Source organism: Manacus vitellinus, unplaced genomic scaffold, assembly GCF_001715985.3.
Source record: "Manacus vitellinus isolate BGI_N305 unplaced genomic scaffold, ASM171598v3 scaffold_6_pilon, whole genome shotgun sequence".
NCBI lineage: Eukaryota > Metazoa > Chordata > Aves > Passeriformes > Pipridae > Manacus > Manacus vitellinus.
Window position 1 is genome coordinate 6,562,220 of NW_021940750.1, and position 18,421 is coordinate 6,580,640.

An 18,421-nucleotide genomic window follows, 5' to 3' on the forward strand; every position below is an offset into this window, starting at 1 on the left:
GACCTAGTGAGTTGTTTAAATTGTTTGTTAGAACACTTCACCTCTTGGTATGTGCATGATGTTGCCTTGCCTTAGAAATGCAGGGCTGGCCATAAGGTATGAGTTGATACATAAGATGAAAGAGCTGTATGTTCTAAAACACAGAATACATAACCACGGGGATGCGTCATTTAGATTCCTGAAGGTAACAATTCACTTTCATCACAGTTATAAACAGGGAGGTTGTGCTACTGTTGAGAAGACAGCTGTGTGGCTACCTAATCGTGTTCATTTCAGTCGATATCACATCTGTCAGTCAGGCTCTCTGTTTTTGACTGCAGGAGCAAACTCTGCCATCGTTATCATGATACTTGTGTTGAAAGGTTAAACAGAGTAGAAAGGCAATTTGGAGTTGGTTAAGGTGTCCTTGATTTGTTTGTATTGTATTACAATGGTGAAATTAAGATGGGCCCAGTAAGAAGTTTTTCAAGAAGTGCCTTTTCCCTTATTTTACCCTTTTTTGAATCCAAACTTTGCTTCACCTTCTGCTTGTGTGTGTGTAGGAATGGAATGTAGAAAAGATATGACTGGGAGTGGCTTTGGACCTCTGTTTTCAGGTAAGCGTTTAGGGGCATGAAAGGCAATGAGAAGGACTTCTGCAAGTATATCAGCAGCCAGAGGGAGACTAGGGAAAATATGGAAAAAGCTGAGGCCTTTTTTTAGTCTTTATTGGTAAGATCTGCCTTCTGAGTCCCAGGCCTTGGAGACTAGTAGGAAAGTCTGGAGCAATGAAGACTTAGCCTCAGTAGAGAAGGACCAAATAATGGAACACTTAAACAAGTTTGCTATAAGGGAGTCCATGGGAGCTTGCAGAATGCACCTATGAGTGTTGAGGGAGCTGATGTCATAGCAAAACCAGTCTGGATTATTTTTGGAAGATTGAGACAATAGAAGACTGTTCCTGAGGACTGGAAGGAAGCAAATGTTACTCCTGCCTCCAAGAAAGCAAGAGGGTCAGGGAATTTATAGACTGCTCAGCCTCACCTTGACCCTGGGAAGATGATGGAGCAAATTCTCCTGTGAAGCCATTTCCAAACATAGGAAGAACAAGAACATGATTAGCAAAAGTCATTGTGGCTTTACAAAAGGCAAAATCGTGCTTGACTAGCCTGTCAACCTTCTGTGACAAAACGACTGAGTTGGTGGAGGAGGAAAGGGAAGTTCGTACTGTTTGACCGTAACAGTTCGTTTGTCATTTTCTCCCTTAACACCCTTGTTGACAGTCTAGCTGATGCCATCCAGGGTAGCTAAGCAGGCAAGGAGGGGGATTTCAAACTGACTGAAATGTTGGGCTCAAAGGGTTGTGAGCTATGGTGTGAAGTGCAGCTGTTGACCAGTTACTAGTGCTGGTACTAGTTACTAGTTGCCAGTTACTAGTACCCTAGGGGTTGATAGCAGGGCCAGGGCTGTTGATCATCTTCATTAATGACCTGAATGATGGGACAGAGTGCACCCTCAGCAAGTTTGCAGATGATGCAAAATTGGGAGGAATGGATGACACAACAGACGGTTGTGCTGCTGTTCGTAGGGACCTTGGCAGGCTGAAGAAATGAGCTGACAGGAATCTCATGAATCTTTGAATCTCATGTTCAAAAACGTTCCGCAAGCAAATCTGCAGGAAGAGTGTCTGCATTCCAGCATCATTCTTCTGGTACTTCACTTTTCATACCATTGCCAGCTGTTGGCAGACTGCTTGTACTCTGCCTTGAGCAGCATGCTGCCATTTACATGTGGTGATTAGACTAAAATATGCAAAACTGTTTGGAGAGAACTGTCAAAGTCCTAGAGAAGAATGTGATAACAAAACTGAAACATTTATTTTAAGGGTACTTGAAGTGTCAAGGAGGTGAATTTCACAGCTCTGGACCATTATTTAAATGTTACTTTATGCCAGAGTTGAGTGAAGCAAGGAATGTGAAAGTGGTTTTAATCACAGCTTATGTAATGGTTTGCCCCTTGAAAACTTCAGAGTTACTGCTGTCTAGCCCTGTGTTGCTGAACCCATGGTCTGTTATGCTTGGTACAGTCAGCCCTACTGCCACAAGTTGCATTTGGTTTGCAAGTTATTTCTTCGTGAAAGTGCAACATCTTTTACAGCTGTCCTTAGGTCTTCAGAACTAATGTCACTTTACATTACTGTTTGCTTAAGCACATCTCTTTCAGTATTTCAGATGTCTTGGTTTGTAGTTCTCATCTTTTGAAATGTTTTAGCTGGTGTTAATGGTTGCACAAAAAGTGAATTGTGAGGAGACAAAACCTGTGAGGATGAAGACTAAGAACAGACTCTTAGGTTGTCTGCGTTGTTTATGGGGGACCAAAATAGCTTTAATAGAAGTGTTGGGGTGTATGTTAAGTATCTTGTATGATGCTATTTAAAGCATTTGACACAAGAAATTGGAGTCCAGAAGAAGGACTTGAAGGTGACCTGTGTTGATTATCATGGCCAAACTTGCACATTAAGTAGTGGTTGTGTGAATTCTGGAAGGTTTTTCATAAAGTGAAATTTTAATGTGACTACAATTGTTTGAAAGGAGCGAAAAGCAACAGCTTTGTAACATCAGTGCTGCATCTGATCTTAGTAGTACATAACAGTTCAGGAGAAAAACTTGGAATAGGTACATGATACGAACTATGCTCTTCTCTGCTAAAAATCCCAGTGTATCAATTTCTGTTATTTAGGGTTTTGTGCTGGTCTGTTGTAGTCCATCTTTATTTTCATCTGAGACTGTGACATCCTTCAATGGCTTTTTTCTTTAATGAATGGTGGTGTATGAGTGAAAAAACCATCACAAGCTTCTAAATTATAGTTAGTTTCTGGAATGGAGATTCTCGTCAACATAGTTAAGCCAAAGTAAAAAACAAAACCAACCAACCAACAAACAAACAAAAACCAAAACAACAACAAAACCACCAAACCCCCCAACCATAAAACTTTGATTAATGTGATTATGCAAAGAAAAATTTCAACTTGGTGCCACTAATACTTGATGCAGATGTTTGTCTATAGACACAACACCTTCATGGACTTCTGTGGTTAACTTTTTACTTAGGTTGACTTGGCAGATGTGTCAGAGCTAGGAGTGGATTTTGAAAGTGCATCAGTGATTGATGTCCATATGTATTCATTTTGATAATGAAATCACACATGTATCACGAGTTTGTGTGAGAAGGCAGGCTGGTTGGCTGGAGGTGAACAAAAAAAGTCTCTCCTAGTTTTCTGAATCTAGAAATATTTATCCATTAGAGTCTGTGGTTTCCAAGGTACTGTGTTATATCCACTTCTTAAAGGGGCATTCTCAAGCTTATTTGTAAATCAAACTTCTGAAAACTTAAATTTGCTGCAACATTTTCTGCTGACAAATATACCTAAGTATCTGTGCGTCATCATATTCCAATCAAATGCAATCAGCGTGGCAATTGCTTAGATAATCCGTGTTGGAAGGAATATGTCAATAGAAAGGAGCTCCTGTTTTAATCCTAATAATTCCAGTTGGAATGTGTGTTGTCTGCTGGATTGTTATTTGAAGTGAATGCCAGAAATTCTTATGATAAAATCAGTGATAATCATTATGCCAGTTTAAGGAGACACAAGCTCCACTCCAGAAATTCATGGGAAGGAAAATCTGCAAAATGTGATCCAAGATGAGACTGTATGTAGGCCATGGAATACCTCTCTCCCCAAATGTGGGTACTCAAATTCTGGAAGTCTGTCTGCTGTGTGAACCTAGTTTTATTTCTTGTCTGTGAAACTGATCTTACAATTTTGAGATGCTCTTGGCAGGGAATTGATAAGAAAAATATTTATATAGTTGCAGCTGTGTGGTTCTTCCTCATGTATATACTTGATTCCAGATGTCTAAATCCAGTTTTCTTTTTTAAAGAGGTAGTAGTCAGTCAGCTCCCTGATGTGTACAGTAGCATAACTGCAGTGTAGTTTGCTGAAGATCCTAAAGTGACAATACAGTTAAGAAGTGTTTTTAACAGAGTTGGTTTCTTATTTTAAGTAGAGATAATTGTGGAACAGTGTAATAAGGGACCATAGCATTACAGGTAGGTAAGCAATCCAGAAACTTATGAAAATTCAGCTGAGGTTTTTTTGATAGACTTTGCTTCATCTGAAGTTGGACCTCAAGAGCTAACTTTTGCACTCAGAGCTTGCTCAGTGCAACCTAAGCCGAACAGTAAAAGTACAGTGAAAACAAAACAATTTCATAGCAGCTCTTCGGAGAAGGGATATTTTTGCCTGCAAGTTTGTTCAAAGCCCAAGTAGCAGCTCATAATGTAGTGGCACTTCCTAAAAAATTATGCTTATGCATCTTTTCCATATAATAACATATTTCATTCCTATTTAAAATAGCATTTGTGAATTTAGTGATACTTTTAGTTCCTGAGAAATGGAGATCTTAGTCTTGCTTTACTTTTTAGGAAATGCTGTGTATGTATTACAAGGAATGTAAGTGGAATCTGTAAATCTTGACATCTAGTTTATTCAGTCCGGACTATGGGATTTGCTTTGTCATTATGTAAAAAAGTACAATATGAAAGTGTGCTTCACTGTTTGAACTAGGATTTAATATAGGCAAGCTTAAATTTGATTCTGTGACTTGGCTTTGTGTTTTGCTGTGTGTTGCTTCCACAATTCTCTTTGCTATTTGATAAAATTACATTCTGTCTCTCAAAAATTCGTAGCCATTACCTTAGCCTGATGTTAAAAAGTGAGGTAATGTATTTTATCTAATGTATGAAAAGCTTGAACTGGAAAAAATATTAAGTGTTTGAGATCTCACCTGTCAGATTTTTTTCCCTCCCCATCTCAGTTTGAAATGCAAGTATCTAGAAATACAAACTTATTGCTGACACTTAGTGATTGAACTAAATATGGGAGCAAGATGGTCCAACTGTCTCATTCTGGTAAATATTGTTAAGGGTTTATAGCTTTAACCTGAATTAAGCTTTTGTATAGTTTTCAGAAGACATTTTACTAAAAAAAATTTGAAATAATGTTTCTTATTTGCTCAGTGCTCTCCACTTGCATAAACTTCAAGCAAAATGCAGAGATCACTGCTCCATCTTGAGGAACTAGTAACTAAATATAAAGATCTCATAATAAAAACACAGTAAAACCACATTCGAAGTCATTCAAAGAGTCTGGACCAGTCCTTTTACTAGTTGTGTAGTTGAGAAGATAATTTTTGACCAATAAAAAGCAATAATTTTACTTAGGAGGGAAATAAGTAAAATATTACCATTTTATTTAGGAGCCCTGCAGTTTATTATTGACCTAAACAGATTGTTCTGTAAGGACTTACTGCCAGTTCTAAGAAATAAGGAAAATGAACCTGATTAAAATACTTGTTGACCTTGTACCTTATGTCATGGGCATCTCCTTGCAGGTTTGGCGATGTAGTCCTAAAAAAGGAAACACAGAAAAAACCCACAAAAACAGTAAACATCTCATTTTTCCTGAATAGACGCATACAGTTTCCTTAATGAACAGATCTGAACTATATTCCGATGAATTCCAAATATCTGGATTGGAAGAAATAGAAATAATTAATAGCATTTTTGTTCCACTAAATCAGTTCCAGGAAACATGTAGCTTCAAAAGAGAATGGATGTAACAAATGAAAAATTTCACACAAGACTGCCACACAGGGAGCTTCACAAATACATTGTTCCTAGTTCACCAGGATCTGTGAAGTGGACAAGGCTTGGTTAGAAAAGCATCTATGTTTTCGACAACAATTTTTGTGAAAGCCGAAATAAGTAACTAGCTAAAGAGTATTTATTATCCTAATCTCCAAATTTGCACGCTTCTTGCTGCTTTCCTGACAGGATGTTTTGGAGGACAGTGTGTTCCTCCCTTGAGGTCTAGACAGGACAGGGAATAGATCTTCATCCTTAAGAACTGGAGCCATTTTAAACAATGATGCACCTTTGATATGTGATTGTCTGCAGAGAAGAGGGGTATCAGCTACAGCACTTCCTCATATTGTTGTGTACTCAGGAACACGTCACTAGGAAAGTATCAAATCTTTACAAAGTCCACATTGTAAACTGAACTGTGTGCAAAGCTGTAATTTATGAAAGCTCAATTTCTTGAAGACCTTTGTACTAATTAATTTAAAACTCTACCCTTGCTTTGTAGATATAGTTTAGCAGGTTGTTTTACTCCATGTGACACAGCTGTTTTAAACTTAGCAAGATAAATGCTAAGGTGTTTGTTTGGTTGGTTTTTTGTTTGTTTTGTTTTTGTCTTTTCAGTTTTTTGTTTCTTTGTGGGTTTTGGGGTTCTTTTGGTAGTATTTGGTTTTTAACTTTTTCCCTTCCTTTTCCTTTCTTTTTTTTTTGTCCCCCAGTCATGACTCTTAGTTGACATCCTTCACATCTCCATAGACTGACTGTTAGACAATTTTATAGCAGAACTAGAGAGCTGGATTGCTGGGAATTGTTTTGGTTTGTTTTTAAAGCTGTTTTCTGCTGAAGTCTTCTTGTGAACTTTCCTCTGTAAAGTAACTCCCTTCTGTCCTTATGGGGCTATGAGTTGGTGTTAGGTGAGTGCTGTTTCTGGATTACTTGCATTATTGCTGCCCAGTTTAAAAGAATGTCATTAGTTTAATTTCAGTGGCATGGATGTAACATTTCAAGAACTATTTGACACAAGGAATGCGGGAGGTATCATGCCAGCTAATGCAGATGGGGCTTATTTGCTCACTGGCCTGCAAACTGAATTCTGAACCAGCAGTTTAATGTGTTTTCCCAGGTGAAGCACTCTGCTTATGGGGTCCAGAAAATCTGAACACCTGATGGTGTTCTCCAAAAAAGCTGAATCCCATTTGTGGCAAATGAATCCAAGCGGAGACAGACTTAGTCCAGGCAGAACTAACTCTCATAACTTTATTACCCTGTATATATATATATACACACAGACTCTGGGTCCGAGCTATTGAGCCAAGGCAGATGTTTCTTATCCCCACACATACCACACACACAGGTGACTGCTTTCAGTCACAAAGAGCAATCACGCCTCAAACGGCTTTCCAGCTTGACCCTGTGATTCTTTTCACACACACTAATCTTAGCTCTGGCTAAGGACCACGAATTTTTGCTTCAGTATTTTATTCTCCTTCTTTTATCATCCAGGTGGCTGATGTTGTCTGTCTAGCTGCTCCTATGCCCATTTTACTGCCAACATGTAACACTCTTTCAGATGAGTGCAAAGAGGCTCTGTTTGTAAATTAAAATGAAATTATGAAGGGGTGTGTGTGTATGTGTATTGTGCTGTGGTGGTGGTGATTTTTTCCTCCTAAGGTCTGAATGTAAGTCTGATTTCTGATTACAAATAAAAGAGCTGCGAGAAGACCTAATGCAGTGGTTTGATAAGTGGTTAGCTCTTTTGTAAGTGGTTAGCTCTTTTGGGAGGAGGATTGGGAATGAATATCAATTTTCATAAGAGGTTTGATTTTTCATGTTAAACAAAAAATCAAACAAACAAAAAACTGCTTTAATCAGGCAGTAGACTCTACTCACTAGAATGACTGTTGAAACAAAATCATTCTTGATACACAAGCTGTAGACTTACTTCAAAATAGAAGTTTCAAGTACTAGTACTTTTTAGGACTTTAGGGTTTAATTAAGAAGTGGTTGACTTGCAGAAAACCACATGCCAACTTAAGCTAAGTGTGTAGAATTCTAATAGAAAAATGGTACAGTAATTAATAGTACCTAGCAATTTCATCAGAGATGAAATTATTTTTTAATTCTAAGTGAATTAGAGATAATTTTGGTGCACTTGTGGCAGTTGGAAGGCAAATCTTTTCCCTTTAAAGGGAGAAAAAAAGGAAAAGGATAGGAGAGGAAATCATGGGAGACTCTTTGGATTAGATTTAATATTCACAGCATAGTGATGTGTTGACTACTGTGATGAAAACTTTCTGTTAGTACCTTCAGGGAGATGGGGAAGAGGGGATTATTGCTGTGACTTTCCTACTGAGAGCCTTTAATTTTGGTTTCTACAGAAATGAAGAGGACAATTGTCCACTCCTGAGCCTTCCTGAATATAAATGTGATGTTGTCTTCCAGGGATTCTTTTTCTTTGTTTTTAGCTAAGAAGTGCTTTCTTTCCTCTGCTGTTTTTAATGGAACAGAAAATGGAGATGAAAAGGCATGGATTTTCCTTTAGACTGGAGTTTGGAGAGAGGCACTTGTCATCTGTTTCTCTGCTTTGCATGGGTTGTTGAGGATTGAAATCGATTGGGGCAGCAGGACTGGGAGGCTGTGATGGAAGAGCTGGGTAGGACTGGTGTCATCACTTTACAAAGTACATATAGTACTAGTCCAAGCTCTTCTCTAACCCATCATCCCAAGCATAGGAGTGATTTGGATCAGTTTAATTCTGGTGGCTTTTTGTGTGTGAATGAGAGAGTGAGATAAGACTGTAGAAAAGCCCAGTGTTATCTTGGAGTGAAACTTTGCAAGTTAAGCAAGCTGGAAGTCTGACCCTAAGTCACATTTTATTATTAATATTAGGACTTTGGTTACTTGAAGACTGGTGGAAAGGGTTTTCCCCCAGTACACACATATGCTTATAGGATAAATAGCTATGAGTGAACATGTTCAAAACATAACACTTTGGTGTATGTTTAAGTACTGATTGATGTTGTGGGTGGGTATTTCCTGATACTTAATGATGGTTTAGAAGAGTTAGTCATCATTGGCCAGGAAATACCAACTCCAGATTAGATCAAGTGCAGTTATCTAAAAGATATTTCAGTGTCCATCTGAATGCATGGTACGTTGCCAGAGGCATTGTGTTCATGGTAACATCTTGTTTTGGTGTTCAGTTATAGAATAAGTAGTTGTATGGGGGTTTTGTGTGCTATAAATATGTCATCTTGAAGTCACTACCTCTGCTGCCCCAGGTTTGGGGAAGTGGTCAGGCAGCGTTGCCTAAAACTTGATTCGAATTCTGTAACTGTAAGAATCTTGGATTTTCAAATGAAAGAAAACTTACTATTTCTCACCCTCCCCCCTTGGCAACCACAATTGCCATCTGTGTAAATTTTACAGTACTTCAGGTTGGGATTAAAACTGCATCTTTTCAGGTTGATCAGGTTCCCTTCCACTGTCTGTATGGGAGTTATGGTTTTGTGCTCTTAATCCAGTGTACAAGCATTAGTTTGTACTTGGCATGATAGAATAAGTAAGTTTATTTAAGAAAAGTGGACAAAAATGCAGCAGCTGACCTATACCACTATCAAACAACTCTGGTAGTTATAACCAAATGGGTGTTTTTTATATTTTCTGACATTTTAAAAAAAAGTATTTCTAAGTATTTGTAGACCACTTTTCCAGAGATACTTATTCCGGGTGTTCACTCCAGTCTTTACTGTCCGGATATTTGCTCCAGTCTTTACTTAAACCGTATTGACTGAATATTTTTGGGGAGTTGAGGGGGAATAAAAGCCACCAATAACTTCTGTAATTCTGTAAAAGAGGCTGAAGCGAGAAATTCTGGGAATGTCTTCCTGGCTACCTTTATCTCTGGTCTGCCTTTTGCCCTCTTTCCTTTTCAGGACAGGTGAATTTTTCTAGCTGTAATCTTGTAAAAACATATATTGGGACTTAGCTGTGTAATTCTAGGCTTCTATGCTTCCATTAAGTATTAAGCTTCTTTGGAATAGGCTGAAACTTCCTGCTGTCTAGGCTTGTAACTGTCTCATTAGTACACCTTGGGATCCTGTCTCTGCACAGTTGTTTTTATAGGTGTGCACTGAAGAGTAAAGTAGCTCTATCAGTCACACGACAAACTTGGATGCCATGGGGGAAAGCAGGATTCATGAATAACTCTCAGTTCAGTTTATAGAACTAAATATATTACACGGTTTACATACCTGGGAGCAGATTTAAAATGTTTCAGTCTGGGCTTTACCCTACTCCTTGTCAGCTGTTTTTTGCAAGTTTTCTTAGGTTTTTACAGCTGGAGCTGGCAAAGCCTTGCATATGCCTTGAAGATGCAGAGGGAAATGAGGCATCTCCTGTAGAGAGCAAGCAACCTGCGGTGGCCCGTCCCACTGATGCAATTGCTCAGGCTTTGCAGAGAAGGCATGGTGTTTGCTGAAGTTGCTGTACCCAAGAGGAGGACTGGTTTTGCCTACTAAAACCCACTAGTTTCCATTCTCTGACGCAGAAGTATGGACTTTATGAGGACATTAACTGCAGGAAAAGAAAAAAAGGGGTTCAGTAGATTATATTTTTAATTTTATATAGACAGTGTCAATGCTGCCTCTGGTGGAATGTAATAAATGGCAGTCATGGTATGCTGTGCTAGTTTCTGTAGCAGAATATAGCTACTGCTTCTGATTGAGTTGTCCTAATATATTATGATTGTAGGAGTCTGTTAGAAAATGTTTGCTTTGGAGTCAGGTTTCTCAGAACTGATGTAGGTGCTACCAAACCTGTGCAAACCCAGGCAGCTGAAGATGGCTTTGGTTTGTGTGCACTGCAGTGTCTCACGGATCCAAGTTAGGTACCCTGCATGTAGCCTTTATTTTGAGGCCAGGTCCATTTGGTATAGGTTTCCCAGAAGTGTTTCAGTGTACCTGACCCAGGATGAAGGCTGTCCAGGCCCTTCCTGTTGTGTCTCACGTCTGTATACCTAATGTGAGGGGACGTGGGTGGTGAAGAGAATTTGCAGGGAGTGTCTCAGGGCAGCCTGTCCAGCAGAGCCTGTGTCACAGCCGCATTCTTGCCTTGCGTTCTCGCTCTTACTGAGCTTTACCTTTGCGTGCTCTGAATTTTGGAGAACTGTATCATCTGGATTTACTTGCTGTAGTGTAACTGGCCAAGTCTGTGTGGGTAGTAATCTATGGACTCCTTAAAACAACAGACTTTTTTTTTTCAAATGGTAAGTAAAGTACTATGGGAACCATCAGTTTAATTCTGTAGGTAGAAGTGAATGTTTTGTAGTTTTCAAATCCTGGATGAACTGGATTCAAATTATTGAAGGAGGTATTTGTTAACCCTTCTGTTTGAATTAGGTACAACAGGGTGCTCTCAGTCAGTTCTGCTTTCTTTGACCTGTTGTGTAATATGTTTATTCCCTGAACTAAGCTTGCGAACGTCCCCATCATTTCTTAAAAACTGAATACCGCATCTTTCTATCTTAAAACGTTGTGAGTTTCAAAATTTGAGAGATTCTATGAAAGATTATAAATTAATTGTGAGGCATCCTTGGGAAGTTTACTCCTTTTTAAAATGTGTATCCTGATGTAGCTGAGAATATCGTGTAGAAGCGCTTTTCTAGTTCTCTGAACTCATCTCTACCTAAACCTTTTACTTTAGTTAGATCTTTACCTAGTACTTCTAATTGTATGCAGGGTTAGAATCTTGAACTGCTTATAATACATTTAGAAAAGGTTACTAGTTGCTGGTATGTTGAAACAGTTTGAACATTTGAAATTTATTAAATATACACTGGGGTTTTTTACATTGTATTTAGTAGATACTTTTAAATGTTTCTTTGTTTTGAAGATTTGAGCCTTGCTCGAATTCGCTTTTAGACATCACCCTCATTAAGCTGATCCATAATGCTAATAATATTCAGACTTCTACTCAAAATCTATTTCTTCTGTGATGCCTGTCAATAATTCGCCATCGTAAAAGCTGGATAAGATGTCACTTAGCAATAGCTGTGCCAGTGATGAAGTAATTTCTTTTTATTCATGTTTTAGTCCTTATGGACATAATCCATAGTCAGTAATACTGACACACACTGTCTGCTCCCATAATCTCTGAGTAACTATATCTACAAAAACCACATTGTTTCTTTTTGTTCCCATTCCCAAAATAATTGTAGGGAAGAGAATTAGTGTCAGAAGACTTGGTTCTGATTTTGCACCAGGGTGAGCATGGGTTAACTTTGCATGATGGTCATCAGCCTGGGATGCTTAGATTTCGCAGAGGTGTTCAGTCATGCCTCTTGCTGGTGCGTTGCTATTCCCTTGGTACTTTCCCGAGTCTCCCTTCAAGCAGAAGGGGAGCTCTACTGAGAGCTTCGTGTGCTGTAGCTATTTTAATTTTACCGACATAATGTGATATTATTATCCAGCAGGAAATGGAGCTTCCTACTGTGAAGTCAAGACTATCCAATATTTTAGGAATGCTTTCTAACCTTCTTTCCAGCATCAGGGAGATTAGTGTGTCAAATAGCCCTGTCCTGCACTATCCCCACCCCTCTACCCCTTCAGGAAAAAAATTTACAAACTTGCTTTAGATGTCCTGACTGGTGAAATGTAAGATAATTTTTATTCTATTCAGATATTAATTGTTTCTTAAGTCCAGGGTGGCTTCTAGACGAGGGCCGTAACAATGCTGAAATTTTAAAACTCCTTCTTCAAGAAAAGACACTTAACTACAGAGAACATTTTGAAAAGTAAAAATATTCTTAGTAGAACAACCCTCCCCCCAAAATGAAACAAACAAACAACAAAAAAAGATTCAAGTAAGAGCAGTTTAACTGCAAAAACTGGAGCAGATCATCTATGTTCATCTATGAATATGATCCTACATGTGGGCAGATTTTAGGTATATTCTGTGAAGTTAATTTACATGTTAATGCAAATATTTTGGGATTTTTTTTGCCTTATTAATAAGGAAGGATGGAATTGGCATATCTGATCAGCACTGATGTCCCAAGTTTTAATTTGCGGTATTTTAAAAATACTGGAACTATTAAAGATTAATCTCAGTTTTTCTGGAAATTACCACTAGATCAGGAATTATAGAAGTTCATTTTAATAAAGCATATATTCACTCTGAGCATGTTGTCAAGTCTGTAACCTGTATTTTTTTTTTCCACTGCAGAAACAGGCTAGAAATGAGGCAGAACAAGTGCAAGTCTTGCAGCCCCTCTCTGAGACAGAAAACATGGAAATGTCTCTTGCTGCAGAGTTTTGTTTGCAGTGCAAAACTGGTGCCTCTAGGGAGGATGCTGATGCTCCTTAGCCTGACAGTGTGACAAACACTTCATCCTTATGTCCTGTGTTACAGGGCCGTCTGCTACCAGATAATATTTTTTTTCACACATATTTTACCTGTTTTATCTAGAAAAGAGAAATTCAATAACGGAGTTGTATGCATTGGTATGCATTAGACAAGGGGAATTTGTAGCCCAAACCTCTGATTTTTTTCCACAGCCTTGTTTCTTGATTGCTCTCTTTTTGTGAGAGTTCAGAACATGCAGGCCGTGTGCCTTAAAGCAGGCCATTTCCCGAATCTCTTCTTATTCCTTAATTTTGTATTGCTGAAACTTTGCATGTAATTAGTATTTGGATCTCCTACATATGGCTGCAATCTCCTCCTGTATCTACAGAACTAGATATTTATAGCAAATCCGCCTAAATGTATTATTCCAGTGGTGAGAAACTGACTCAGTGCACATTGTGATTCTTCCTGCGCCTACGTCGGTGACCAACTGTTGAGTTTTGGCATGCGTTGCATTCCTGGGTGTGGTTGTAGGACAATCCAAGATAACCTCAGTTGGCTTTGTTACAGCAGCTCGTTGCATTTCAGAAGTTCATGTTAGAGGCTATCAAAGCATTTAATTCCAGACTCTGAAGTTATTCTGTCACCTTCAGCTTTAGTTCTTTTTTGTAAGATTCAAGGGAGAGAGAAGTTATATGACTAATAAGGAAGGCCTGGTGTAGTTCACAAACTCAATACATATTGAATACATACATTTTTAAAATATTGAGTCATGGGAATAAAAATTTCTGTAGTTGTGGTGGCTTGTCAGTTTTAGGGTTTGCAATCCTGGGTATGCTGAATTTCATCCTGTTCTTTCTGCTGTAGTTTCATGGTTAAGGAGGTTTCATCTTGGCTGCAGTGTTTAATCTTGAGAAGCTTCTAAAATGCAAGTTAATGGACCAAGGCAGGACTCACCCTCGAATTAAGCTTGACTACAGAAGGATCAAGTACAGTAAAGAAAATGAGGACTGAACATGGAAAAACCCACAGTAGCTGTCAGACATGATGCATGGACTGCAACCCCCTCTTGTGACAAGGAACTTCCAATAGGCAACGTGAATATGAGTGTACTGGAAACTGTTGTCACTTAATAACGTTGGCATTGCTCAAACTCAAGACTGGGGGAGTTTTGTCGGCTTGTGTAGTCAGACACTGTGTACTTTATAAAAATGTTTCTGTATAATCTCTATATAAACAATGCTGGTGGTGAACTTCCAGTGGTTTCACAACAGAGAGAGGTGGAAAAGGAGAACCTGATTTTTGCGAATGTGGCCCCTTTCTTCGTAGAGTATTTTCTTATAGACTGTGAGGGAACAATAAGAATATAAGAATTCTAAATTTGTTAAAATACTTCATCTCTCCTTAATAAAAAAGGAGTGATTAAATTAGGCTGCCCTTAGAAATGATTGTGTTATTACTTTTGCAACCTTAGTTATTGAAAAGATTGAGTATGATAACTGAAGAACATGCTATTGCATTGATAATTGATCTTTTTGGGTGATATTTATGAGTTTATCAACTTTGCCTGACCACTGCAAAATATCAGTTGGGTGTTACTCTTAAATGTGCTTAGTGTGAACTTTGAGGAAGGGTGGTTTGTGGCTTCCAACAGTACTTTTTGAGGCATGTGATTCAAATGCCTGTAGACACTTGATTAATTTTACTGTCATGAGTCTTAGTTGGCCAGAGAAACATATGTAATAGCTACTTGGCTTTTTCTCCTCCTGGTTTATATAAGTTCTGTGATGTCGCCCTTTCTGAGTAGGAATCCAACTTCTAAAGTCTCACTCTTGGCAAAGCTGTGTATTTATGCTTGTATTCAGAAGGGAAGGGTTTGTATGAATGCATCTCTATCTACAGTGGTTAAACTGCTATGGATGTCGAAAGAAACCTCTTCTAGCAGATGAGGAGTTCTGTAGTTCTTGTCTGAGAACACTCTCCTTTTCCAAAAAATAATACCAGCAGAGGAGACCACTGCCTTTATGTCATGCTAGCAGTTTGTTTGGTGTGATGTGTGCAGCTCCAGAAAGCTGCAGGTAAGGTGCTGTGTAGGTGATATCAGGAGGTGAAGTTTGAGCTGGGAAGATAGACAACAAACCATAAGCAGTAGAATAACAGCTCTGTAATAAAGATAATTGCAGTGTACCTAGTAGATGATCAGCCTTTGGAATTAAATCTGACCTTTAAGAAGTAATGTGAGGTACTTAACACCCAGCAAGTGCTAGAAAATGTAAGTAGGGAGACCCAACACATTCTGATGTAGGCAACCTTTGGTTTGGTAGTGCTTTGTTGATACATTTTTGTAAGACACTAGTTGCCATCAGTTAACCAGGAGTGAAGATTGCTAAAGCTGCTGGAAAAGTGGTGCAGTTTGAGTGGACTTCCTAAGTTCTGCCATGTGGACCGATATTTTCTGGCCAAGTGAAACATATGACTTTGGTAATGTCAAAGGGACATAAGCAGGGGTTGTGGTCAAGATCCACTCTTGTGGAATTTGCCAGCAAGAAGGAATTATGACAATTCCTTCGGAAATCTGATTTTCCTAGAGTGGAATAAGCTCACTTTCTACCTCAATACAGTACCTGTGTCACCAACTCACTATTTTTTTGCCTTCCTTATAAGTTCTGTTTCTGTGAATGTAGTAAATAAGGTGAAGGTTAATGTACATAGAGGAATTGTAATTAAGGAATGTATAATTGATTCGCTGTGAAGAAAGGTGGTGTTGTCTCCTATATAATTTTTGACATTCTAAATGGTGTTATCCACATTGTCAATGTTGTATATGCTGCCTATTGTGTAAGGGAAAACTACACATTGTGTAAGGATTTACTTTTTAAAAGTTTTCTGGACCGTCCTTTTCACTGAGTCCCTGTCATGCCTGCCCTGCTGCTGGGTGCCAGCTGTTACATTGCAGGTGTTTTTAGTCTGCCTTCCTCTTCATCCTGTCTTCTGCTGCCAAGCTCTGTTGCCACCCCAGGAGGCAGCTGTCTTTTGTGGAGGTAAGGTGATGTTCTCTGTACCAAGACGGCTACACAAGGCACATTATTTCATCTGTCAACCTGGGCAGCAGCAGCGGCACAATTTCCTACTTGCCTGGGCTGTAGAGCTCATATTGCTTCTATGTCAAGCTCATCCATAACAGGAGTGAAATTTGTTGCTTGCCACTGTGACCCTCCATCGGCAAGCAACACACAATATGGCCGTGGTAGAATCTGAATATATTATCCAGAGGAAACTCGTTTGAGTGATGCCTTGGTTACTTTGGTCTGCCACTTGCTCTGTGCTGTGTCTGGTTTTTGAGGAGTGACTGGTAGCAGTGTGCTTTGCTGTAGATGTAGAAAGGCTGCCAATGGGTGCAAGATTTCAGGGTCCTTGGGTGATATTTCTGTCTGTGCTGAGCTTGAAGCTTCATTGATTGCTCTGATGGACATGAGAATGAAAACAATTTTTCCTTCTTATTTCCTGTTTGACTTTTCTTGGTCTTTTGCCAAGCAATTTAAAGTTGGAAAGATGACAGCTAGTCTATGATTCAAGAGGCTATTGCAGCTGTGTGGTTTTCCAGCATGTGTTACTTATGGGCAGTGCACTTTTTGGAACTCTCTGCCACCGAACTGTATGTGTTGCAGTACATCATTGTAGCTGCTTTACTGTAGTCGACAACATTTCATTTAGAAAGGTGAGAGACATCTGTGGATTTCACAGATCCAGCCTAGCTGAGGTCATTCAGTCAGACTGGTGTGTTCGTGAGGACTGCTGGCAGCACTGGAGCTGCTGAATTGCCACTGTTTTTGGCAGCCCTGCCTGTACTCCTGTACTGACTCCTGGGCAGCCTGATCTCCCTCTGGGAGAACATGACTGGCTATGTAGCTGTGGGATATGTTTAACTTTCTGAAGGAGATGGAAGCATTATCCCATGTGTGATACACAGCATCCTACTTTGCTTAAGATCAAGACAGGAGTGAGAAAGGTCATTTCTATACCAATAAGAAAACGACTTATATCTGTAGTTCAGAGTGATATTAATATTGGACTTTATTCCTGAGTTTGAACAGCTGTGACAAAAAAGCCAAATGCTCAGTTTGTTCGAATAATGAATATCTTTGTCTTTTTCTCCATGTCTCAGCTGCCCCCTTATTCTAAATAAAGTTAATAGGTGCTCAATTGCAGACAATATGCAATATTTCTGTAGCTCTTAGCGGTCCTAGCTGATGAAATGTGCTTTACTGGTGGCTTGAGATATTTCTGAGTTAATTCAGCAGATATCGCTTTTGTAATAAAAGGCACTTTTTCATGCTCTTTTGCTGTTTTTCTTAAATGTACCATTTATTTACAGATCAGGGCTAAAATAAATGAAGTAATTTAGAATCAGTTAGGTGGCAGAACTGTTCATAGCAACGGTGAAACAGGAGTTTTGTGAATGTGAGTATTTTTGGGATTTTGGTATTCATGGAAATAGGTGAAAGTTTTAGCTCTTTGTATAGATAAACTGGGACCCTGAAAGGCAACACTAACATTTTGAGATGCACGTCTAAACCTTGTCTTTTGCATTGGTCAACTATTAAAGTGCAGTTGGATAAATTTCATCTCAGTAATAGGTGTTCTGTGTCTTATTGCACTAAGAACACTTTTGGTCTTAATTTCTAGATTCTGCAGACAATTTCAGTGGAATGCACATTCTGGCCTTTTCTTAATGTTGATTTTGGGACGTGATACAACTTGTGAAGAAAACACACATTCAAAGGCTCATTCTGGCTTTTAATGCATGTTTGGTTTTTTGTAGCAGAAGGTCTGTGCTGATCTTGAAAGAGATAATAAAACCTGTATGCTAACAATTGAAATTCATGGGTAAGAGAAAGCTAACAGAAAAAAGTTGAATTAAGATCCCAATATTTTATCACGAGGAAAGTGGTAGAGTAAGACTGAATCCATTATACCCTAAGCCAAAGAGTGGCTTGTGTTCTGAACTACCATAGATTTAATTTTGACTAGGGGATAAAATGCTGATGTGAGTGCTTGTAGTGTATTTGGTAGGTAAAGCAGTTCTACAAGTTTAGAGCAGTCTGTCTCAGGTAGTGAAATGAGATTTTACCCCACCCTGGAATGTTATATTGGACTAACTGGTTTAAATATTGCTTATAGGCTGAAATTAAGATCTCACTGTGGTCTCAGAAAACCAAATATGTTGACTAGATTGTTAGAGAATTGAACATATTGCTTCCATATTTTGATTAATATTTTGATTAAAAAAATCTTCATTATCATTAAGGAATTTTGTAATGATTAATTACAAATTGATTTTAGGTGAAAAGGGTAGAAACTATCTCTTTGGATACCTACAGAGTTATTTAGTTAGAAA

General features: G+C 38.7%; 1 protein-coding gene across 8 annotated transcripts in view; it reads left to right on the forward strand.

Annotated features, from left to right (window-relative positions):
* The first annotated feature begins 1,582 nt into the window (after positions 1 to 1,582).
* NUMB (NUMB endocytic adaptor protein) overlaps positions 1,583 to 18,421 on the forward strand; it is a 62,016-nt gene continuing 45,177 nt past the window's right edge. For 3 of the 8 annotated variants that reach the window (XM_018082356.2, XM_008926780.3, XM_018082355.2), the window contains exon 1: positions 1,588 to 1,690. The gene's annotated coding sequence lies outside the window, so the exon portion shown is untranslated. Of the gene's footprint in view, positions 1,691 to 18,421 lie in introns of all 8 variants that reach the window. The other 5 variants (XM_018082352.2, XM_018082353.2, XM_018082351.2 and 2 more) reach the window with 4 other exon arrangements.